The 22,051-nt window shown below is 51.0% G+C and overlaps 13 non-coding genes across 13 annotated transcripts; all 13 read right to left on the bottom strand.

Moving 5' to 3' along the window:
* Nucleotides 1-124: 124 nt before the first annotated feature.
* Nucleotides 125-196, bottom strand: TRNAC-GCA (transfer RNA cysteine (anticodon GCA)). The gene has a single exon. It is a non-coding gene; the product is annotated as a tRNA-Cys (tRNA).
* A 112-nt stretch (nt 197-308) lies between these two features.
* On the bottom strand, nt 309-380 carry TRNAC-GCA (transfer RNA cysteine (anticodon GCA)). The gene has a single exon. It is a non-coding gene; the product is annotated as a tRNA-Cys (tRNA).
* Nucleotides 381-495: 115 nt separating this feature from the next.
* On the bottom strand, nt 496-567 carry TRNAC-GCA (transfer RNA cysteine (anticodon GCA)). Its single transcript has one exon. It is a non-coding gene; the product is annotated as a tRNA-Cys (tRNA).
* Nucleotides 568-1,056: 489 nt separating this feature from the next.
* TRNAC-GCA (transfer RNA cysteine (anticodon GCA)) lies at nt 1,057-1,128 on the bottom strand. Its single transcript has one exon. It is a non-coding gene; the product is annotated as a tRNA-Cys (tRNA).
* Nucleotides 1,129-1,617: 489 nt separating this feature from the next.
* Nucleotides 1,618-1,689, bottom strand: TRNAC-GCA (transfer RNA cysteine (anticodon GCA)). Its single transcript has one exon. It is a non-coding gene; the product is annotated as a tRNA-Cys (tRNA).
* Nucleotides 1,690-1,801: 112 nt separating this feature from the next.
* TRNAC-GCA (transfer RNA cysteine (anticodon GCA)) lies at nt 1,802-1,873 on the bottom strand. The gene has a single exon. It is a non-coding gene; the product is annotated as a tRNA-Cys (tRNA).
* Nucleotides 1,874-1,988: 115 nt separating this feature from the next.
* TRNAC-GCA (transfer RNA cysteine (anticodon GCA)) lies at nt 1,989-2,060 on the bottom strand. Its single transcript has one exon. It is a non-coding gene; the product is annotated as a tRNA-Cys (tRNA).
* Nucleotides 2,061-2,549: 489 nt separating this feature from the next.
* Nucleotides 2,550-2,621, bottom strand: TRNAC-GCA (transfer RNA cysteine (anticodon GCA)). The gene has a single exon. It is a non-coding gene; the product is annotated as a tRNA-Cys (tRNA).
* Nucleotides 2,622-3,300: 679 nt separating this feature from the next.
* TRNAC-GCA (transfer RNA cysteine (anticodon GCA)) lies at nt 3,301-3,372 on the bottom strand. Its single transcript has one exon. It is a non-coding gene; the product is annotated as a tRNA-Cys (tRNA).
* A 491-nt stretch (nt 3,373-3,863) lies between these two features.
* On the bottom strand, nt 3,864-3,935 carry TRNAC-GCA (transfer RNA cysteine (anticodon GCA)). Its single transcript has one exon. It is a non-coding gene; the product is annotated as a tRNA-Cys (tRNA).
* A 300-nt stretch (nt 3,936-4,235) lies between these two features.
* On the bottom strand, nt 4,236-4,307 carry TRNAC-GCA (transfer RNA cysteine (anticodon GCA)). Its single transcript has one exon. It is a non-coding gene; the product is annotated as a tRNA-Cys (tRNA).
* A 305-nt stretch (nt 4,308-4,612) lies between these two features.
* On the bottom strand, nt 4,613-4,684 carry TRNAC-GCA (transfer RNA cysteine (anticodon GCA)). The gene has a single exon. It is a non-coding gene; the product is annotated as a tRNA-Cys (tRNA).
* A 115-nt stretch (nt 4,685-4,799) lies between these two features.
* Nucleotides 4,800-4,871, bottom strand: TRNAS-ACU (transfer RNA serine (anticodon ACU)). Its single transcript has one exon. It is a non-coding gene; the product is annotated as a tRNA-Ser (tRNA).
* Nucleotides 4,872-22,051: the final 17,180 nt, after the last annotated feature.

The raw sequence follows: 22,051 nt of genomic DNA on the forward strand, positions 1-22,051 counted from the left end.
ATGCCCCCTTTGGTTTTTCAGGCGTTTTTTACATTTTTTTTTTCTATTCGTTCTATCTCTTTTAACACATCGGAGAGAATCGGAAAACACGTTCGCCGGCTTCCTTTTTCTAGGCAAAAAGTAGAGGGGGCACCCGGATTTGAACCGAAGACCTTTCGATCTGCAGTTGAATGCTCTGCCACTGAGCTATGCCCCCTTTGGCTTTTCTTGGTTTTTTCTTTTTTTTTCTATTCGTTCTATCTCTTTAAACACATCGGAGAGAATCGGCAAACACGGTCGCCGGCTTCCCTTTTCTGGGCAAAAGGTAGAGGGGGCACCCGGATTTGAACCGAAGACCTCTCGATCTGCAGTCGAATGCTCTGCCACTGAGCTATGCCCCCTTTGGTTTTTCTAGCGTTTTTTACATTTTTTTTTCTATTCGTTCTATCTCTTTAAACACATTGGAGAGAATCGGCAAACACGTTCGCCGGCTTCCCTTTTCTAAGCAAAAGGTAGAGGGGGCACCCGGATTTGAACCGAAGACCTCTCGATCTGCAGTCGAATGCTCTGCCACTGAGCTATGCCCCCTTAGGCCTTTCTGGCGTTTTTTACATTTTTTTTTTCTATTCGTTCTATCTCTTTAAACACATCGGAGAGAATCGGCAAAAACGTTCGCCGGCTTCCCTTTTCTGGGTAAAATGTAGAGGGGGCACCCGGATTTGAACCGAAGACCTCTCGATCTGCAGTTGAATGCTCTGCCACTGAGCTATGCCCCCTTTGGCTTTTCTGGGTTTTTTTCTTTTTTTTTCTAGTCGTTCTATCTCTTTAAACACATCAGAGAGAATCGGCAAACACGTTCGCCGACTTCCCTTTTCTGGGCAAAAGGTAGAGGGGGCTCCCGGATTTGAACCGAAGACCTCTCGATCTGCAGTCGAATGCTCTGCCACTGAGCTATGCCCCCTTTAGTTTTTTGGGCGTTTTTTACATTTTTTTTTTCTATTCGTTCTAGCTCTTTAAACACATCGGAGAGAATCGGCAAACACGTTCGCCGGCTTCCCTTTTCTGGGCAAAAGGTGGTGGTGGCACCCGGATTTGAACCGAAGACCTCTCGATCTGCAGTCGAATGCTCTGCCACTGAGCTATGCCCCCTTTGGCTTTTCAGGCGTTTTTTACATTTTTTTTTTCTATTCGTTCTATCTCTTTAAACACATCGGAGAGAATCGGCAAACACGTTCGCCGGCTTCCCTTTTCTGGGCAAAATGTAGAGGGGGCACCCAGATTTGAACCGAAGACTTCTCGATCTGCAGTCGAATGCTCTGCCACTGAGCTATGCCCCCTTAGGCTTTTCTGGGTTTTTTTCATTTTTTTTCTATTTGTTCTATCTCTTTAAACACATCGGAGAGAGTCGGCAAGCACGTTCGCCGGCTTCCCTTTTCTGGGCAAAATGTAGAGGGGGTACCCGGATTTGAACCGAAGACCTCTCGATCTGCAGTCGAATGCTCTGCCACTGAGCTATGCCCCCTTTGGTTTTTCAGGCGTTTTTTACATTTTTTTTTTCTATTCGTTCTATCTCTTTTAACACATCGGAGAGAATCGGAAAACACGTTCGCCGGCTTCCTTTTTCTAGGCAAAAAGTAGAGGGGGCACCCGGATTTGAACCGAAGACCTTTCGATCTGCAGTTGAATGCTCTGCCACTGAGCTATGCCCCCTTTGGCTTTTCTGGGTTTTTTCTTTTTTTTTCTATTCGTTCTATCTCTTTAAACACATCGGAGAGAATCGGCAAACACGGTCGCCGGCTTCCCTTTTCTGGGCAAAAGGTAGAGGGGGCACCCGGATTTGAACCGAAGACCTCTCGATCTGCAGTCGAATGCTCTGCCACTGAGCTATGCCCCCTTTGGTTTTTCTAGTGTTTTTTACATTTTTTTTTCTATTCGTTCTATCTCTTTAAACACATTGGAGAGAATCGGCAAACACGTTCGCCGGCTTCCCTTTTCTAAGCAAAAGGTAGAGGGGGCACCCGGATTTGAACCGAAGACCTCTCGATCTGCAGTCGAATGCTCTGCCACTGAGCTATGCCCCCTTAGGCCTTTCTGGCGTTTTTTACATTTTTTTTTTCTATTCGTTCTATCTCTTTAAACACATCGGAGAGAATCGGCAAACACGTTCGCCGGCTTCCCTTTTCTGGGTAAAATGTAGAGGGGGCACCCGGATTTGAACCGAAGACCTCTCGATCTGCAGTTGAATGCTCTGCCACTGAGCTATGCCCCCTTTGGCTTTTCTGGGTTTTTTTCTTTTTTTTTCTAGTCGTTCTATCTCTTTAAACACATCAGAGAGAATCGGCAAACACGTTCGCCGACTTCCCTTTTCTGGGCAAAAGGTAGAGGGGGCTCCCGGATTTGAACCGAAGACCTCTCGATCTGCAGTCGAATGCTCTGCCACTGAGCTATGCCCCCTTTAGTTTTTTGGGCGTTTTTTACATTTTTTTTTTCTATTCGTTCTAGCTCTTTAAACACATCGGAGAGAATCGGCAAACACGTTCGCCGGCTTCCCTTTTCTGGGCAAAAGGTGGTGGTGGCACCCGGATTTGAACCGAAGACCTCTCGATCTGCAGTCGAATGCTCTGCCACTGAGCTATGCCCCCTTTGGCTTTTCAGGCGTTTTTTACATTTTTTTTTTCTATTCGTTCTATCTCTTTAAACACATCGGAGGGAATCGGAAAACACGTTCGCCGGCTTCCCTTTTCTGGGCAAAAGGTAGAGGGGGCACCCGGATTTGAACCGAAGACCTCTCGATCTGCATTCGAATGCTCTGCCACTGAGCTATGCCCCCTTAGGCTTTTCTGGCGTTTTTTACATTTTTTTTTCTATTCGTTCTATCTCTTTAAACACATCGGAGAGAATCGGCAAACACGTTCGCCGGCTTCCCTTTTCTGGGCAAAATGTAGAGGGGGTACCCGGATTTGAACCGAAGACCTCTCGATCTGCAGTCGAATGCTCTGCCACTGAGCTATGCCCCCTTTGGTTTTTCAGGCGTTTTTTACATTTTTTTTCTCTATTCGTTCTATCTCTTTTAACACATCGGAGAGAATCGGAAAACACGTTTGCCGGCTTCCTTTTTCTTGGGAAAAGGTAGAGGGGGCTCCCGGATTTGAACCGAAGACCTCTCGATCTGCAGTCGAATGCTCTGCCACTGAGCTATGCCCCCTTTAGTTTTTTGGGCGTTTTTTACATTTTTTTTTTCTATTCGTTCTAGCTCTTTAAACACATCGGAGAGAATCGGCAAACACGTTCGCCGGCTTCCCTTTTCTGGGCAAAAGGTGGTGGTGGCACCCGGATTTGAACCGAAGACCTCTCGATCTGCAGTCGAATGCTCTGCCACTGAGCTATGCCCCCTTTGGCTTTTCAGGCGTTTTTTACATTTTTTTTTTCTATTCGTTCTATCTCTTTAAACACATCGGAGGGAATCGGAAAACACGTTCGCCGGCTTCCCTTTTCTGGGCAAAAGGTAGAGGGGGCACCCGGATTTGAACCGAAGACCTCTCGATCTGCATTCGAATGCTCTGCCACTGAGCTATGCCCCCTTAGGCTTTTCTGGCGTTTTTTACATTTTTTTTTCTATTCGTTCTATCTCTTTAAACACATCGGAGAGAATCGGCAAACACGTTCGCCGGCTTCCCTTTTCTGGGCAAAATGTAGAGGGGGTACCCGGATTTGAACCGAAGACCTCTCGATCTGCAGTCGAATGCTCTGCCACTGAGCTATGCCCCCTTTGGTTTTTCAGGCGTTTTTTACATTTTTTTTCTCTATTCGTTCTATCTCTTTTAACACATCGGAGAGAATCGGAAAACACGTTTGCCGGCTTCCTTTTTCTTGGGAAAAAGTAGAGGGGGCACCCGGATTTGAACCGAAGACCTCTCGATCTGCAGTCGAATGCTCTGCCACTGAGCTATGCCCCCTTTGGCTTTTCTGGGTTTTTTTCTTTTTTTTTCTATTCGTTCTAGCTCTTTAAACACATCGGAGAGAATCGGCAAACACGTTCGCCGGCTTCCCTTTTCTGGGCAAAAGGCGGAGGTGGCACCCGGATTTGAACCGAAGACCTCTCGATCTGCAGTCTAATGCTCTGCCACTGAGCTATGCCCACTTTGGCTTTTAGGTGTTTTTTACATTTTTTTTTTCTATTCGTTCTATCTCTTTAAACACATCGGAGGGAATCGGCAAACACATTCGCCGGCTTCCCTTTTCTGGGCAAAAGGTAGAGGGGGCACCCGGATTTGAACCGAAGACCTCTCGATCTGCAGTCGAATGCTCTGCCACTGAGCTATGCCCCCTTAGGCTTTTCTGGCGTTTTTTACATTTTTTTTTTTCTATTCGTTCTATCTCCTTAAACACATCAGAGAGAATCAGCAAACACGCTCGCCGGCTTCCCTTTTCTGGGCAAAAGGTAGAGGGGGCACCCGGATTTGAACCGAAGACCTCTCGATCTGCAGTTGAAAGCTCTGCCACTGAGCTATGCCCCCCTTGGCTTTTCTGGTGTTTTTTACATTTTTTTTTATATTCGTTCTATCTCCTTAAGCACATCGGAGAGAATCGGCAAACACGTTTGCCGGCTTCACTTTTCTTGGGCAAAAGGTAGAGGGGGCACCCGGATTTGAACCGAAGACCTCTCGATCTGCAGTCGAATGCTCTGCCACTGAGCTATGCCCCCTTTGGCTTCTCTGGCGTTTTTTACATTTTTTTTTCTATTCGTTCTATCTCTTTAAACACATCGGAGAGAATCGGCAAACACGTTCGCCGGCTTCCCTTTTCTGGGCAAAATGTACAGGGGGCACCCGGATTTGAACCGAAGACCTCTCAATCAGTAGTCGAATGCTCTGCCACTGAGCTATGCCCCTTTTGGCTTTTCTGGCGTTTTTTATATGTTTTTTTTTCTATTCGTTCTATCTCGTTAAACACATAGGAGAGAATCGGCAAACACATTCGCCGGCTTCCCTTTTCTTGGCAAAAGGTAGAGGGGGCACCCGGATTTGAACCGAAGACCTCTCGATCTGCAGTCAAATGCTCTTCCCCCTTTGGCCTTTCTGGCGTTGTTTACTTTTTTTTTTTCTACTGTTTCTATCGCTCTAAACACATCGGAGAGAATCGGCAAACACGTTCGCCGGCTTCCCTTTTCTGTGCAAAATGTAGACGGGGCACCCGGATTTGAATTGAGGACCTCTTGATCTGCAGTCGAATGCTCTGCCACTGCGCTATGCCCCCTCTGGTTTTTCTAGCGTTGTGTTTTGTTACCCAGTGCCCACGGTTCTGCCAGATGGCCGATGCCCACTGCTCCGCCTTTTAGCCCGGTGCCCGCTGCTCTGCCTCTTGTCCAGGTACCCGCTGCCTTGCCTGCTGCTCCGCCTTATGGCCCGGTGCCCGCTGCTCCGCCTGATGGCCCGGTGCCCGCTGCTCTGCCTTATGGCCCGGTGCCTTCTGCTCCGCCTGATAGCCCAGTGCCTGCTGCTCCGCCTGGTGACCCAGTGCCCGCGGTTCTGCCAGATGACTCGGTACCCGCTGTCCTGCCAGATGACTCGGTTCCCGCTGTCGAGCTTGGTGACCCAGTGCCCTCGGTTCTGCCAGATGACTCGGTGCCCGCTGCTCCATCTAATATCCCGGTGCCCGCTGCTCCGCCTGATGGCCCGGTACCCGCTTCTCCGCCTTATGGCCCGGTGCCCACTGCCTTGCCTGCTTCTCCGCCTGATTGCCCGGTGCCTGCTGCTCCGTCTGATGGCCCGGTGCCCGCTGCTCCGCCTGATGGCCCGGTGCCCGCTGCTCCGATTGATGGCCCGGTACCTGCTGCTCCGCCTAATGACCCCGGTACCCGCTGCCTTGCCTGCTGCTCCGCCTGATAGCCTGGTGCCCTCTGCTCCGCCTGATGGCCCTGTGCCCGCTGCTCCGCCTGATTGCCCGGTGCCCGGTGCCCGCTTCTTCGCCTGATGGCCCGTTGCCCGCTGCCTTTCCTGCTGCTCCGCCTTATGTCCCGGTGCCCGCTGCTCCGTCTGATGGCCCGGTACCTGCTGCTCCACCTTATGGCCCGGTACCCGCTGCTCCACCTGATGGCCTGGTACCCGCTGCTCCACCTGATAGCCTGGTGCCCGCTGCCTTGCCTGCTGCTCCGCCTGATGGCCCGGTTCCCACTGCCTTGCCTGCTGCTCCGTCTGATGGCCCGGTGCCCGCTGCTCCGCCTGATGGCCCGGTGCCCACTGCCTTGCCTGCTGCCCAGCCTGACGTGCCTCTGCCTGCTGCCCAGCCTGACGTGCCTCTGCCTGCTGCCCAGCCTGCCGTGCCTCTGCCTGCTGTCCCGCCTGCCGCGCCTCTGCCTGCTGTCCCGCCTGATGTGCCTCTGCCTGCTGCCCAGCCTGACGTGCCTCTGCCTGCTGCCCAGCCTGACGTACCAGCTCCTGATGCCCAGCCTGCTTCTGGAAATCCTGTGTCCAGCAATCTGCCTTCCTGCAGTCTCCTACAAAAAGATAGGCCTATCAGCAGGAGACCCAGCCAATCGCTTGATTCCGGCAGTGGGATGTCCAGCCAGTTGCCAGACCCAGGCGGTGGAACATTTGGGCCATTACGGACTGTTTGGAGCGTCCTGAGGCCGCTCCTTGAGGGGGGGGGTACTGTCAGGAATGGACTTGCCAGTGGTGGTGGGACTCACCTGCCCTGTGGGCTGCAGTACCAGGGCTGGCCAGCGGGTGCTCTCAGCAATCAGAGGCTCACTCCTGCAATGAGCCATCACCTGAAGCTTATTACAACAGGTGTATTTAAGGCATGGCCAGGCCTGTGATCAGGGCCTTGGTGTATGTTTCCCATGGGCCCCTGTACCTGCATCCTGTCTGCTTTCTGCCTGATCCAGATTCTGCTTCGATCCCAGACTCTGCATGAACTCCGCCTGTCCTGACCTCGGCTATTCCTGACTACTCTTCCGCCTGCTCCTTGTGCCCTGCCTGCCCATTTGCTACCGACCCGGCCTGCCCGACTACGCTTAGTATTGTTTCTATTGTTATCTGTTGGAGGTTTGGGTTGGTTTGTTTACACTGTGTTGTTGTTTAGTCTTTCGCTGCGTCTATGTTTTGTTTAGTCTTAATAAATTGTCTTATTCACACTATACCTGAAGTCTGCGTTTCCCTGTGTCAGTCCACACATTTCTGGTCATACCCGGATCCCTAACTGCACCCCTTAAATCTAGTTTTGTAAAGATCACTGCTGACTTTATTCTCTGGAAGAGTTCTGGGACCAGGGGCAGTGGGTAGTGATTTTTTATCGTGATCTTGTTCAAATCGTGATAATCAATGAAGGGCCGTAGGTACTTATCTTTTTTCTCCACAAAAAAGATTCCAGCCCCGGCTGGTGACGTGGAGGGGCGGATGAACCCCTTTTGGAGATTCTCATCGATATACTCCTTGAGGACCCCTAGTTCTAGCTCAGACAGGGGGAAAATCCGACCGAACAGAATTTCAGAACCGGGTAGGAGGTCTATGGGACAGTCATGTTCGGTGTGGAGGGAGAACGTCTGCCCCCCGTTTGCTGAAGATGTCCAAGAAACTGTAATAGGCTGGAGGGATGGCCTGAATTAGGTTGGTATCTCCGTCCATGCAGAGGAGGAATTGGGGAGCCGCGGGGCCCGAGGCGTGGCAGTATTTCTGACAATACGGGGATTGGAACTGAATGGACCCGGTCTCCCAATCAATCTGGGGGTTATGGGCCCACAACCAAGGAAGCCCCAGAATGACTGGGAAAAGAGGGGAGGCTATAGCGTCCAGTCGGAGGAACTCCCGATGATGGCTAGCTACTGTGGTGCAGATAGGAGGAGTCTCCCGGTCTACCAACCTCGACTTGATACGTGACCCGTCAGCCAAAAATATGTTAAGACACCGTTCCCTAGTCTGGAGGGGGATTTTCTGTTGATGGGCAAAATCTAAATCCACAAAGCAACTGCATGCTCCGGAATCAATTATTGCCGTCACCAACACAGTTCTTCCTGGGAGCTGAAAGGAAACAGGTATGGCTAAGTAATTGGACTGGTTGAGACTTTCAGCAGATACAGAAGAAAAAAGAGAGGCAGACTTATTCATTTTCACTGGACAGGAACGCACCATATGACCGGCTTCTCCACAATACAGGCACAGATTCCTAGACCTTCTCCTCTGGCGTTCTTCGGCCGATAATGATGGCCGAGCCAATCCAAGCTGCATGGGTTCGGGGTTATCCACAGGCTCTGGGATCCGGTTTCCTCCCAGCAAAGGTTGGACTGAGCCCCGAGGGGGTACCCATGTTGCTCTCTGACCCTGGCTGGTCCTCTCAAATCTGCGTTCCCGCAGTCTGCGGTCTATCTGAATGGCCAAGGTAATGAGGTCCTCCAAAGAATCGGGTAGGCCTGCCCGAGATAACTCGTCCTTAAGAACCTTGGAGAGCCCTATGCGGAACTTGTGGCGTAAAGCAGCGTCGTTCCACCGGGTATCCCCCATGCATCGTCTAAATTCTGACGCTTATTCCTCTGCTGCCTGGCAGCCTTGTTGGAGGGAGTACAGGGCCATTTCTGTGGAGGCTGCCCGCTGCGGGTCATCGTACAACATGGCCATAGCATCGAAAAAATCTGTTACTGTTTCCAGGTGGGAATCGTGGTTCTCCATCAGACAGTGAGCCCAGTCCTGGGGTTCATCCTGGAGCAGGGATACGATAAATCCCACTTTAACTGCCTACGTGGAAAATGTGCGTGGCTGCAGACTAAAGTAGAGTGGACACGCATTCCAGAAGGCCCTGAACCGTGCTCGGTCCCCGCTGAAACGTTCCGGCAGTGGAACGCAGGGTTCTGGAGTAGGCAGCGCGGCTATAGCTTCAGTAGATGGTCCTGGAGATTCCCCGGATGAAGCAGGGGTAGCTGGACTCTGGGAGGTGGTGGCAGGTGCCGCTAGCATCTGAATGCGGTTCTCCAGATGTGTGTATCCATCTTGCAGTGTCTTGATGGCTTGGGTCAGAGCTGCCAGGTGCTGGCATATGTCCTCTAGTGGGCATGGTCCTCTTCCAGGCTCCGTCATGGCCGTTTGGTACTGTACCTGTCTATCTAACTACCCTTCTACTAAGGGATGATTGGTACTATTTCATACAAATGCTATGCTTTATTCTATACCAGGCCATAAAATGACACACATGATTTATTGTCAGTCTATGTTATTTTATCAATGGGACCAGGCCTATTAGTTATATGTATAATATACAGTATGGTCAATTTTGTTGCCCCTTGTGATTATATGGTGCCATATTTCATCGTGGATTTTTTTTTTATAAGTGGTGATAATGCTTGGGCCTATATGAATATTTTTTGTTCTGTGGGGTCCATATGATCCCATTTACCTGCTTTAGGCTTCTGCAATCCAAATTGCTTATGTTTTTATTATTTTGATCGGTATTTTTCACCTTGCAAGGTTTCATACATTTTTTATGAGAGAATTTTTGTACCATTAACTACTCTGCTTTGGTTTAATGTAAACCATTACTTTACAGGATTTCTTTAGGGCTGTTTATTTATTTATATGCTTTAAATTTTTGCTATTAACCCACATCTATATGATTGATGAGTTAGAGTGTAATTACATAGGGTGATTGACCAATTTTGTGGCATTCTTCTATTTTTTACACTGCTGATGGACACTGATGGGTGACAGGTACACTGGTGATGGACACTGATGGGTCGAAAGGTACTGTAATGAATCGCCTGGCGGTACCTCTAGCAATCCACGGAATAGGGTTCCCTAGAGCGTGGAGTCTAAGTCCCAGTCTGCTTGTTCACCAGGGCCCCTGATGGTGGGGATGGACTTGGAGCAGACCGAGACCCCTGAGTACACCTACCCGTGGTAGAGGGATCCGCCAGAGGTATCTGCAAACTGAGAGCCTGATGTGAAGAGGCGGATGGGCCCGAGCAGAACGGATGGATGAGCAGAAGCGTGGTCAGACAGGCCGAGTTGGTAACCGTGGGTGCAGCGCAGTACCAGGCAGCAGGCAGAGAATGGTCGGGTCACATGGCGGGTCAGCAACAATAGGTCAGAGCAAATTAGGGGCATCCAAGAGAGAGGTCAGGCAAGCCAGGGGTCAGAGCAGGAGAGTACAGCGGTCAGGAACAATCCGGGTCAGCAGCGATCAAATAGCAAGGATACAGGAGCAGGAACACAGGATAGACCAAACGGCAACCAGTGTCAGCGCAGAGCAGATTTAAATACCCGCGGCCCCGAGTGCGCATGCGCGAGTTACGTCTCTGCCGCGGCTGGCCAAGACCTAGTGCCCGCACACCAGTGCGAGCCGGCACACTGCGCCTGCGCTAAGCCACACGCCGTGGCGGCTCCTGACAAGGTCCTTATGCTACACTGTGCATACCTTTCAAACAGTTTTGCCAACCTACCAGATTGAAATTCACTGACATGACACCCAAATTTTACTGGCACAGCCAAGTTTTTACTGGCATTTCCAAAAGTTACAAAATTACAGTTTTAAGAGCAAATTTCAGTATTTAGGCTAAAAGAAGTACAATATGCAATTAGAAATGTGATTTGAAGTAGTTATTAAAGCAAAAAACATATTTCTTTTTTTATTTTTGATATAATAAGTAAGTAGCTCAGGGACAGGACTCAGGAGAGCAAGACATTAAAATGGGCAGGCACACACACAAAACTGACTATCACAGTGACAGCAGCATAGATGATGATGATGACATCTCACCAACATAATACGTCCCCTCCTGAGTCTTAGTGAAAGTCTCTCTCCACGCCAGGTGATCCCTGTAGTCCACTCCAGCCCAAACAGCACTGATGCTCTTGGTTTGCCTTGCTCCCAGGGCCGTAGATCATTTTTTTCTTGGGGGGGGGGTCAACCTTGGGTACTCAAGGTACAATGATTTGACAGCACTCCTGCCACAATGTGATAAATTGTGGGTGTGACAAATTGCGCTTAAAACTTGACCCTATTCCCTGTGTACACAGTAACATATGACAGTCCTTGTACTCTATAAATGTATTTTAATTTTAATTACAAGTGAGGCATCAACAGCAAGGCTCCTACTTTCCTTTCATCATACATCTGCATCAGAGGCTGGTCATCAGCTCTGAGGAAAGGGATTCATCCCCGAAACGCGTCAGCCATTTGACCGCACTGACAGTGAGAACACCTTGCCTGCCATTGTGGCCATTGTCATTTTTCTATGCTTTTTAGATACATGCTTCGTCTGTGAGTATGTTTTTATTATTCTTTCACTCCTACAATAAACCTTGGATAATGCACTAGGTGTGTGCGCCACCTGTTTTCTCTCTATAGAGAGTCTAACAGACATGAACAATCCTCAGTACACTGATCTGTAAAATAGGAAGATCTACCATTACATCTGCTTTTCTGCACACAGTCTACTATGAAGAACTTCATTAACAGTGACTGCTGAGCAACCAGCATGTATTGTACAATATAGAATAATTATTGCAGGGGTCAGGAGTATGACATATACTGCCTAATATATGCAATCGCCTGTAGGCAGAACTCTACTGGTGACAAAATCCGTGACAGCAAACAAATATGAAACAAATAAGGGATCTGAAGGTCTCTCATCATCACACTGATTCACGGGAAGCTTTGTCTTTATCAACACATACAAAGTTGGGGCGGGGGGGGGAGATAGTGATGTTATCCGCAAGCCTCAGTCAATCACAGGAAGCCTTGTATTTGTTAATGCCCAACCTGAATTTTGTTTTGGGAACGGGGTGGAAAGTATCCATTCTGCTGCCAGAACACATGATGCTCCATGCAGTTTACACGGTGCTCCCAGCAGGAACATCTGTTAGTGATGCAAATAGTAAACATGGAGTTAGGCTTCAATGTCTGATTTCTAAAAAGGTCAGTCTGTCAGGCTCTTTACATAGGTCTACAATATGGCTGAAGGAGGCTGTTCACATGCCTCCTTCAGCCACAGAAAATTGGACGTGACACGCCAAGTAGACTATCAAACTCAATTCTAATCAAGTCAATAGTGCTGTGCCACAACCTTGAGCCAAACCCTATTACACAATAATTTATTGTCAGTAAGGAAGACACCCATCAGCATAGAACTCCTCAGCCTCAGTACAAACCATTCTCCCAGCTCACCCTCTCAGTACATTAGCAACATTATAAATTGCCATTTGGCCTCCATCCGCTTAGCTGCACAATGAAAAGCAATCCACTGCAGATCACTTTTCAGAGCTTTGGCTAATGTGAACCAAGCCTAATAACACTCATTGTAATGCTACCCATATCCCTGTCCTTTTAACTAGGTGACCATAAACTGACACCTGCTGTACGTGTCATGTTGCTTTCACGCTGTAAAAAAGCACAATCTCAATCACGAAAAGGAATCTTTACAAAGCAAATGCTGTAAACCACTTAAATAATAGTAGGAAATCAATAATGAGCTTCGTACCTTCACACCTCAGATCACACCAATTACTGCTCCTTCACACCTCAGATCACCCCAAATTCTGCATATTCACACCCCAGATCTCCCCAATTCCTCCACCTTCACACCTCAGGTCACACCAATTACTGCTCCTTCACACCTCAGATCACCCCAAATTCTGCACATTCACACCCCAGATTTCCCCAATTCCTCCACCTTCACACCTCAGGTCACACCAATTACTGCTCCTTCACACCTCAGATCACCCCAATTCCTGCACATTCACACACCAGATCACCCCAATTCCTCCACCTTCATACCTCAGATCCCACCAATCACTGCTCCTTCACACCTCAGATCACCCCAATTCCTGTACCTTCAGACCTCAACTCAACCTAATTCCTGCACCTTGAGACCTTGGATAACCCCTCAATTCCTGCTCCTTCACACCTCAGATCATCCAGTTCCTCCACATTCGCACCTCAGATCACCACAATTACTGCTCATTCTCAGCTCAACCCCCCCCATTCCTGTACCTTCAGACCTCAAATCACACTAATTCCTGCACCTTGAGACCTTAAATCACCCCTCAATTCCTGCTCCTTCACACCTCAGATCACTCCAATTCCTACACATTCACACCCCAGATCACTCCAATTCCTCCACATTCGCACCTCAGATCACACCAATTACTGCTCATTCTCAGCTCAACCCCCCCCCCCCCAATTCCTGTACCTTCAGACCTCAAATCACCCTAATTCCTGCACCTTGAGACCTTGGATCACCCCTCAATTCCTGCACCTTCGCACCTCAAATCAAAGTCAATTTCTGCAAATTGCAATCTCAAATAAGCCCAATTCAGATATAAAGGAGTACTCACAAAGCCAGTATGAGTAACACTTTATAGCTGGCTCTGTGAGTACTGCAAAGACAGTTATAAAGCATTACTCACAAAGCCAGTTATAAAGGGTAACTCAGAAAGCCAGTTATTAAGCAACACTCCTTTATAACTGGCTTTGTAACTCTTTTTAACTGGCTTTGTGAGCAACACTTTAAAACTGGTTTTGAGCAATGCTTTGTAACTGGCTTTGTGTGTACTGCTTAGTAACTGGCTTTGTGAGTACTGCAAAACCAGTTATAAAGTATTACTCACAAAGCCAGATATAAAAGGAGTTTTGCTTAATAGCTGGCTTTGTGAGCAATGCTTTAAAACTGGCTTTGTGAGTAATATTTAATATCTGGCTTTGTGAGTAATGTTTAATATCTGGCTTTGTGAGTAATGTTTAATATTTAGCTTTTCAGTAGTCACAAAGACAGTTATTAAGCATTACTCATAGAACCAGTTATAAAGGACTTTTGCTGAATAACTGGCTTTGTGAGTAATCCTTCATAACTGGCTTTGTGGGTTATTCTTAATAACTGGCTACTGTGACTACTGAAAAGCTAAATATTAAACATTACTCACAAGGCCAGTTATTGAGAATTACCACAGAGCCAGTTATGAAGGATTACTCACAAACCCAGTTATTAAAGCAGAGCTCCACCCAAAAGGGGAAGTTACGCTTTAAGGACTGCTATCCCACTCCCCATTAAGGATTGGCACCTTTGGGGGGCGGGGGGGAGCGGATACCCGAATTTGATAGGTACCCGCTCCCTCTTCTGGTCCGATCGCCTAGGAGATCGGAAACCGAAGGTGTCCTCCCTGCCTCCCTGTAGTCTTTTGGGACACGTGACAGGTCCCAGAAGACTATAGGACCATTCATGAAGCGCAACGCTACCCGCGCATGCGCAGTGGGTACCCGGCTGTGAAGCCGCAAGCTATCACAGCCGGGTGCCCACACTGAAGATGCCGGCCTCCTGGAATACAGGATGGCCGGTGAAACGGGCTGCGGGGACACACTGCAGGACTGAGGGACAAGTAAGTGGCTGTTTTTTAAAAGTCAGCAGCTACAGTTTTTGTAGCTGATGACTAGAGATGAGCGAAGTATTCAAAAATTCGATTCGACTGATTCGGCGAATTCGTGGAAAAATTTTGATTCGAGTCGAATATATTCGCTGCGAATTTAACTTATAAAAGGGTGTTTCTAGGCTTCAGAGAGCCTTTATATTAGTGCAGAACACTGTACCTTTAATTTAAATGCCCTTGGAGTCTGCTGGGGAAGAGAAATAATACTGACAGTCAGTATGACATGCAGATGAGTGCCGTCGATCTTAGAATCACCGCACACTTCACTCATTTGGGCAGTCACGGGGCCAAAACCAGAGTGTGGAGCCACAGTGTGGCGGTGGAGGCAGCAGCAATGGGAGGCCATACAGCACCCTATGACAAAAATGGAAACCACCAGCAGTGTGAGGAGACCTGAAAGTGGCACATGGCAGAGTGTGGCGATGGAGACAGCAGCAATGGGAGGCCGTACAGGGACCCATGACAGACTCTGGACTTGGCAGCAGCATGAGGAGGCGGTATAGGGGCCCATGGCAGATTAGGGGCCTGGCAGCAGCTATGGGAGGCCCGTAATCTGCCAGCACCCTATGACAAAAAATGGAACACACCAGCAGTGTGAGGAGACCTGAAAGTGGCACATGTTTGGGGCATGATTCATGGCGGATTTAGTCAGTTGTGTCAGGAACTGGTGGTTTGAAATCCAGACTAATCCACGCCTGATTCATTTTCACAAACGTGAGTCTCTCCACACTTTGGGTGGACAGTCGTGTCCTCCGCGGAGTTGCAATACCTCCTGCCGCACTAAACACGCGCTCCGATGCCACGCTACTGGCCGGGCATGACAGCCTTTCAAGGGCAAATTCAGCTAGTTGGGGCCAAAGGTCAAGTTTCGTTGCCCAGTAGTCAAGGGGATTGTCTACCTCGGTTGGCAGGGTGCTGTCCAAGTAGGCCTAAGCCTGTTCTTTGAGGTCCTGCTCCAGGTCCACCTGATGCTGCTGCTGCTGCTGCTGCGGCTGGTTATTAGTTTCCTCACTGCGCTGGTGAAGAAAGCTACTCATCATCGACTGCAGACTGAGGCAGCTGCTGCTGGTGGAGCTACCACTGCTCCTACCACCCCACCCCTCCCCTGCTGCCATGGCAGCGGAACGCGAGCGCACAGGGCCCACAGTGTCTGAGGATGGACGTTGGCGCAGACAGGCAGAGACCAGCTGACTACATAGGTGGTTTTTATAGTACGTTATTTTGGCCTCCCTCTCAGCAGGTGTGAAAAAGGCCACCATTTTTGAACGGTAGCAAGGGTTCAACAAGGTGGACAGCCAAAAGTCATCCCTCTGTCTGATGGTTATTATTCGGCTGTCGGTACGCAAGCAAGCGAGCATGCTATGGGCCATTTGTGCCAAGGAATGCGAGGGACTCCCTGCCTCCATCTCCACAGCATACTGCCACGGTGCGTCTGGGTCCTCTGTCTCCTCTTCCTCCTCCTCTACCAGATGCTCCTGCTCCTCCACTCCTGTCCGCTGAGTGGAAAAACCACCCATTTCACTCAATAATTCCTGAGCACCAATGTCCTCCTCTACCTCCTCCTCTTCTTCCTGTCCTGCCCCCACAGGGGTCATGTGGCGTTGAGATCTGTGCGCCACGTCTACCGCACCCTGACCAGCCATTGTTAACAGCATTTGTTCCAGGACGTGCAACAGAGGAATGACGTCGTTCATCCCATAGTCCTGCCGACTCACGAATAGCGTGGCCTCCTCAAAGGGCCTGAGCAAGCGCAGGTGTCACGCATGAGCTGCCAATGGCTGACATCTAAGTTACACAGGGAGTACATTTATCCGCTTTTAACATCAGGAAATCTGTGATGGCCTTTTGCTGTTCGTAAAGGCGGTCTAACATATGTAGGGTTGAATTCCACCTTGTTGCAACGTCACAGCATGAGGAGTTGGTACGGGGGCCCATGGCAGATTACGGGCCTGGCAGCAGCAATGGGAGGCCCGTAATCTGCCAGCACCCTATGTCAAAAAATTGAACACACCAGCAGTGTGTGAGGAGACCTGAAAGTGGCACATGGCAGAGTGTGGCGATGGAGACAGCAGCAATGGGAGGCCGTACAGGGACCCATGAGAGACTCTGGACCTGGCAGCAGCATGAGGAGGCGGTATAGGGGCCCATGGCAGATTAGGGGCCTGGCAGCAGCTATAGGAGGCCCGTAATCTGCCAGCACCCTATGTCAAAAAATTGAACACACCAGCAGTGTGAGGAGACCTGAAAGTGGCACATGGCGTGAGACACTGTGGACCTGGCAGCAGCATGAGGAGGCGGTACAGGGGCCCATGGCAGATTAGGGGCCTGGCAGCAGCTATGGGAGGCCCGTAATCTGCCAGCACCCTATGTCAAAAAATTGAACACACCAGCAGTGTGTGAGGAGACCTGAAAGTGGCACATGGCAGAGTGTGGCGATGGAGACAGCAGCAATGGGAGGCCGTACAGGGACCCATGAGAGACTCTGGACCTGGCAGCAGCATGAGGAGGCGGTACAGGGGCCCATGGCAGATTAGGGGCCTGGCAGCAGCTATAGGAGGCCCGTAATCTGCCAGCACCCTATGACAAAAAATGGAACACACCAGCAGTGTGAGGAGACCTGAAAGTGGCACATGGCAGAGTGTGGCGATGGAGACAGCAGCAATGGGAGGCCGTACAGGGACCCATGAGAGACTCTGGACCTGGCAGCAGCATGAGGAGGCGGTATAGGGGCCCATGGCAGATTAGGGGCCTGGCAGCAGCTATGGGAGGCCCGTAATCTGCCAGCACCCTATGTCAAAAAATTCAACACACCAGCAGTGTGTGAGGAGACCTGAAAGTGGCACATGGCAGAGTGTGGCGATGGAGACAGCAGCAATGGGAGGCCATACAGGGACCCATGAGAGACTCTGGACCTGGCAGCAGCATGAGGAGGCGGTATAGGGGCCCATGGCAGATTAGGGGCCTGGCAGCAGCTATGGGAGGCCCGTAATCTGCCAGCACCCTATGTCAAAAAATTGAACACACCAGCAGTGTGAGGAGACCTGAAAGTGGCACATGGCATGAGACACTGTGGACCTGGCAGCAGCATGAGGAGGCGGTACAGGGGCCCATGGCAGATTAGGGGCCTGGCAGCAGCTATGGGAGGCCCGTAATCTGCCAGCACCCTATGTCAAAAAATTGAACACACCAGCAGTGTGTGAGGAGACCTGAAAGTGGCACATGGCAGAGTGTGGCGATGGAGACAGCAGCAATGGGAGGCCGTACAGGGACCCATGAGAGACTCTGGACCTGGCAGCAGCATGAGGAGGCGGTATAGGGGCCCATGGAAGATTAGGGGCCTGGCAGCAGCTATAGGAGGCCCGTAATCTGCCAGCACCCTATGACAAAAAATGGAACACACCAGCAGTGTGAGGAGACCTGAAAGTGGCACATGGCAGAGTGTGGCGATGGAGACAGCAGCAATGGGAGGCCGTACAGGGACCCATGACAGACTCTGGACTTGGCAGCAGCATGAGGAGGCGGTATAGGGGCCCATGGCAGATTAGGGGCCTGGCAGCAGCTATGGGAGGCCCGTAATCTGCCAGCACCCTATGTCAAAAAATTCAACACACCAGCAGTGTGAGGAGACCTGAAAGTAGCACATGGCATGAGACACTGTGGACCTGGCAGCAGCATGAGGAGGCGGTACAGGGGCCCATGGCAGATTAGGGGCCTGGCAGCAGCTATGGGAGGCCCGTAATCTGCCAGCACCCTATGTCAAAAAATTCAACACACCAGCATTGTGTGAGGAGACCTGAAAGTGGCACATGGCAGAGTGTGGCGATGGAGACAGCAGCAATGGGAGGCCGTACAGGGACCCATGACAGACTCTGGACTTGGCAGCAGCATGAGGAGGCGGTATAGGGGCCCTTGGCAGATTAGGGGCCTGGCAGCAGCTATGGGAGGCCCGTAATCTGCCAGCACCCTATGTCAAAAAATTGAACACACCAGCAGTGTGAGGAGACCTGAAAGTGGCACATGGCAGAGTGTGGCGATGGAGACAGCAGCAATGGGAGGCCGTACAGGGACCCATGAGAGACTCTGGACCTGGCAGCAGCAGGAGGCGGTATAGAGGCCCATGGCAGATTAGGGGCCTGGCAGCAGCTATGGGAGGCCCGTAATCTGCCAGCACCCTATGTCAAAAAATTCAACACACCAGCAGTGTGTGAGGAGACCTGAAAGTGGCACATGGCAGAGTGTGGCGATGGAGACAGCAGCAATGGGAGGCCGTACAGGGACCCATGAGAGACTCTGGACCTGGCAACAGCATGAGGAGGCGGTATAGGGGCCCATGGCAGATTAGGGGCCTGGCAGCAGCTATGGGAGGCCCGTAATCTGCCAGCACCCTATGTCAAAAAATTCAACACACCAGCAGTGTGTGAGGAGACCTGAAAGTGGCACATGGCAGAGTGTGGCGATGGAGACAGCAGCAATGGGAGGCCGTACAGGGACCCATGAGAGACTCTGGACCTGGCAGCAGCATGAGGAGGCGGTATAGGGGCCCATGGCAGATTAGGGGCCTGGCAGCAGCTATGGGAGGCCCGTAATCTGCCAGCACCCTATGTCAAAAAATTGAACACACCAGCAGTGTGAGGAGACCTGAAAGTGGCACATGGCATGAGACACTGTGGACCTGGCAGCAGCATGAGGAGGCGGTACAGGGGCCCATGGCAGATTAGGGGCCTGGCAGCAGCTATGGGAGGCCCGTAATCTGCCAGCACCCTATGACAAAAAATGGAACACACCAGCAGTGTGAGTAGACCTGAAAGTGGCACATGGCAGGGGCATGATTCATGGCGGATTTAGTCAGTTGTGTCAGGAACTGGTGGTTTGAAATCCAGACTAATCCACGCCTGATTCATTTTCACAAACGTGAGTCTCTCCACACTTTGGGTGGACAGTCGTGTCCTCCGCGGAGTTACAATACCTCCTGCCGCACTAAACACGCGCTCCGATGCCACGCTACTGGCCGGGCATGACAGCCTTTCAAGGGCAAATTCAGCTAGTTGGGGCCAAAGGTCAAGTTTCGTTGCCCAGTAGTCAAGGGGATTGTCTACCTCGGTTGGCAGGGTGCTGTCCAAGTAGGCCCAAGCCTGTTGTTTGAGGTCCTGCTCCAGGTCCACCTGATGCTGCTGCTGCTGCGGCTGGTTAGTAGTTTCCTCACTGCGCTGGTGAAGAAAGCTACTCATCATCGACTGCAGACTGAGGCAGCCGCTGCTGGTGGAGCTACCACTGCTCCTACCACCCCACCCCTCCCCTGCTGCCATGGCAGCGGAACGCGAGCGCACAGGGCCCACAGTGTCTTAGGATGGACGTTGGCGCAGAAAGGCAGAGACCAACTGACTACATAGGTGGTTTTTTATAGTACGTTATTTTGGCCTCCCTCTCAGCAGGTGTGAAAAAGGCCACCACTTTTGAACGGTAGCGAGGGTCCAACAAGGTGGACAGCCAAAAGTCATCCCTCTGTCTGATGGTTATTATTCGGCTGTCGCTACGCAAGCAACCGAGCATGCTATGGGCCATTTGTGCCAAGGAATGCGAGGGACTCCCTGCCTCCATCTCCACAGCATACTGCCACGGTGCGTCTGCGTCCTCTATCTCCTCCTCCTCCTCCTCTACCACATGCTCCTGCTCCTCCACTCCTGTCCGCTGAGTGGAAAAACCACCCATTTCACTCAATAATTCCTGAGCACAAATGTCCTCCTCTACCTCCTCCTCTTCTTCCTGTCCTGCCCCCACAGGGGTCATGTGGCGTTGAGATCTGTGCGCCACGTCTACCGCACCCTGACCAGCCATTGTTAACAGCATTTGTTCCAGGACATTGCAACAGAGGAATGACGTCGTTCATCCCATAGTCCTGGCGACTCACGAATAGCGTGGCCTCCTCAAAGGGCCTGAGCAAGCGGCAGGTGTCACGCATGAGCTGCCAATGGCTGACATCGAAGTTACACAGGGGAGTACCTTTATCCGCTTGTAACATCAGGAAATCGGTGATGGCCTTTCGCTGTTCGTAAAGGCGGTCTAACATGTGTAGGGTTGAATTCCACCTTGTTGCAACGTCGCAGATCAGGCGATGCTGTGGAATTCCGTTCTGCCGCTCCAGCTCAAGGAGGGTGTGCTTTGCGGTGTAGGAATGGCTGAAATGCATGCAAAGTTTACGTGACATTTTAAGGATGTCTTGCAGTGGGATGGTGGATTTTAGGAACCACTTGACAACCAGATTGAACACGTGAGCCATGCATGGCACATGGCACAACCTTCCTTGACGCAGAGCAGACACCATGTTCTTTCCGTTGTCGGTCAACATGGTTCCGATTTTCAGTTTGCGCGGAGACAGCCATCTGTCGATTTCTCTGTTCATTACACTCAGAAGTTCCTCCCCTGTGTGACTACGTTCGCCAAGGCATACCAGGTGCAGCACAGCGTGACACCGTTGCGCCCTGCACATGCGATATGCCGGTCGGGTAATGGGACTTGGCACGGGGGTGGCGGCTGAGGACACGAAGGAAGAAGAGGTGGTAGAGGCGGACATCTTTTGTGGACCAAGGACGTGCAAACGTGGAGGCAAAAGCGGCGTGACCTGTCCAAGTTGCTGGTGCGGCTGTGACGGCACCACGTTCACCCAGTGGGCCGTAAATGACATGTACTGTCCCTGACCGTAGTTACAGCTCCACACGTCGGCGCTGCCGTGCACTTTGGCAGAGACCGACATGCTCAAAGACTGGCCCACCATCTCTTCTACATGTGAATGCAGGGCTGGCACTGCCTTTTTGGCGAAGAAATGACGGCTTGGCACTCTCCACCGCGGTGCGGCACAAGCCATCATTTCTCGGAAAGGTGCTGAGTCCACCACTTGGAAAGGGAGGGACTGCAGCACCAGCAACTTGGACAGGAGGACGTTCAGCTTTTGCACCGTCGGGTGCGTGCTCGCAAACTGTTGTCTCTTGGAAACGGATTCCAAGAAAGACTGCTGACGGAATCCGTGAAGAGGAGTAGCAGGAGAAGGAGCATCTGAACGAGCGAAAGATGGCAACGAGCGACAACTCCCCTCAGCAGAGGTGTTGGAGCCTTGACTGGCTGATAGAGGGCGATTGACGTCGGGTGACGGAGCAAGTAACGGAGCGGGTGATGGAGCGGGGGCTGGGGCGGGCAGAACCGCCGTATCTTTATCACGGTTTTCCCAGGCCACCAAATGGCAACGCTGCATATGCTGCCGCAACGCTGTAGTCCCAACATGGGCCCCCTGGCCACGCTTGACTTTCTGGCCACATAGTCGACATACGGCTATGTTTACTTCCTCGGGCGGCTTGACAAAAAATTGCCACACCGCCGAGTAGGAAACTTTGCCCCCAATACTCCTCACTGGCTGACTGCTGCTTCCTCCGTGCACACCGGCACCACTACTGGCTGTGGTGGTAGGCTGCAGTGGAGCTGGTGCTGTACTCCGTGGCCGTTTGCCTCCACTGACACTGCTGCGACCCTGCTGCCTCCTGGGCAACCCACCGACTGTTTTGCTCGCTGCCAAGCTGCCACCCTCTTCTCCTGATGATGCGGAAGCAATAGCCTGATGACGACGAGGCTGCCAAGTGCGATCAGCCTCATCATCATCAATTAGGGTCTCCGCC

This window comes from Staurois parvus, unplaced genomic scaffold, assembly GCF_062004578.1.
Source record: "Staurois parvus isolate SC_StPar_1 unplaced genomic scaffold, SC_StPar_1.0 ptg000011l, whole genome shotgun sequence".
In the NCBI taxonomy this organism is placed as follows: Eukaryota; Metazoa; Chordata; class Amphibia; order Anura; family Ranidae; genus Staurois; species Staurois parvus.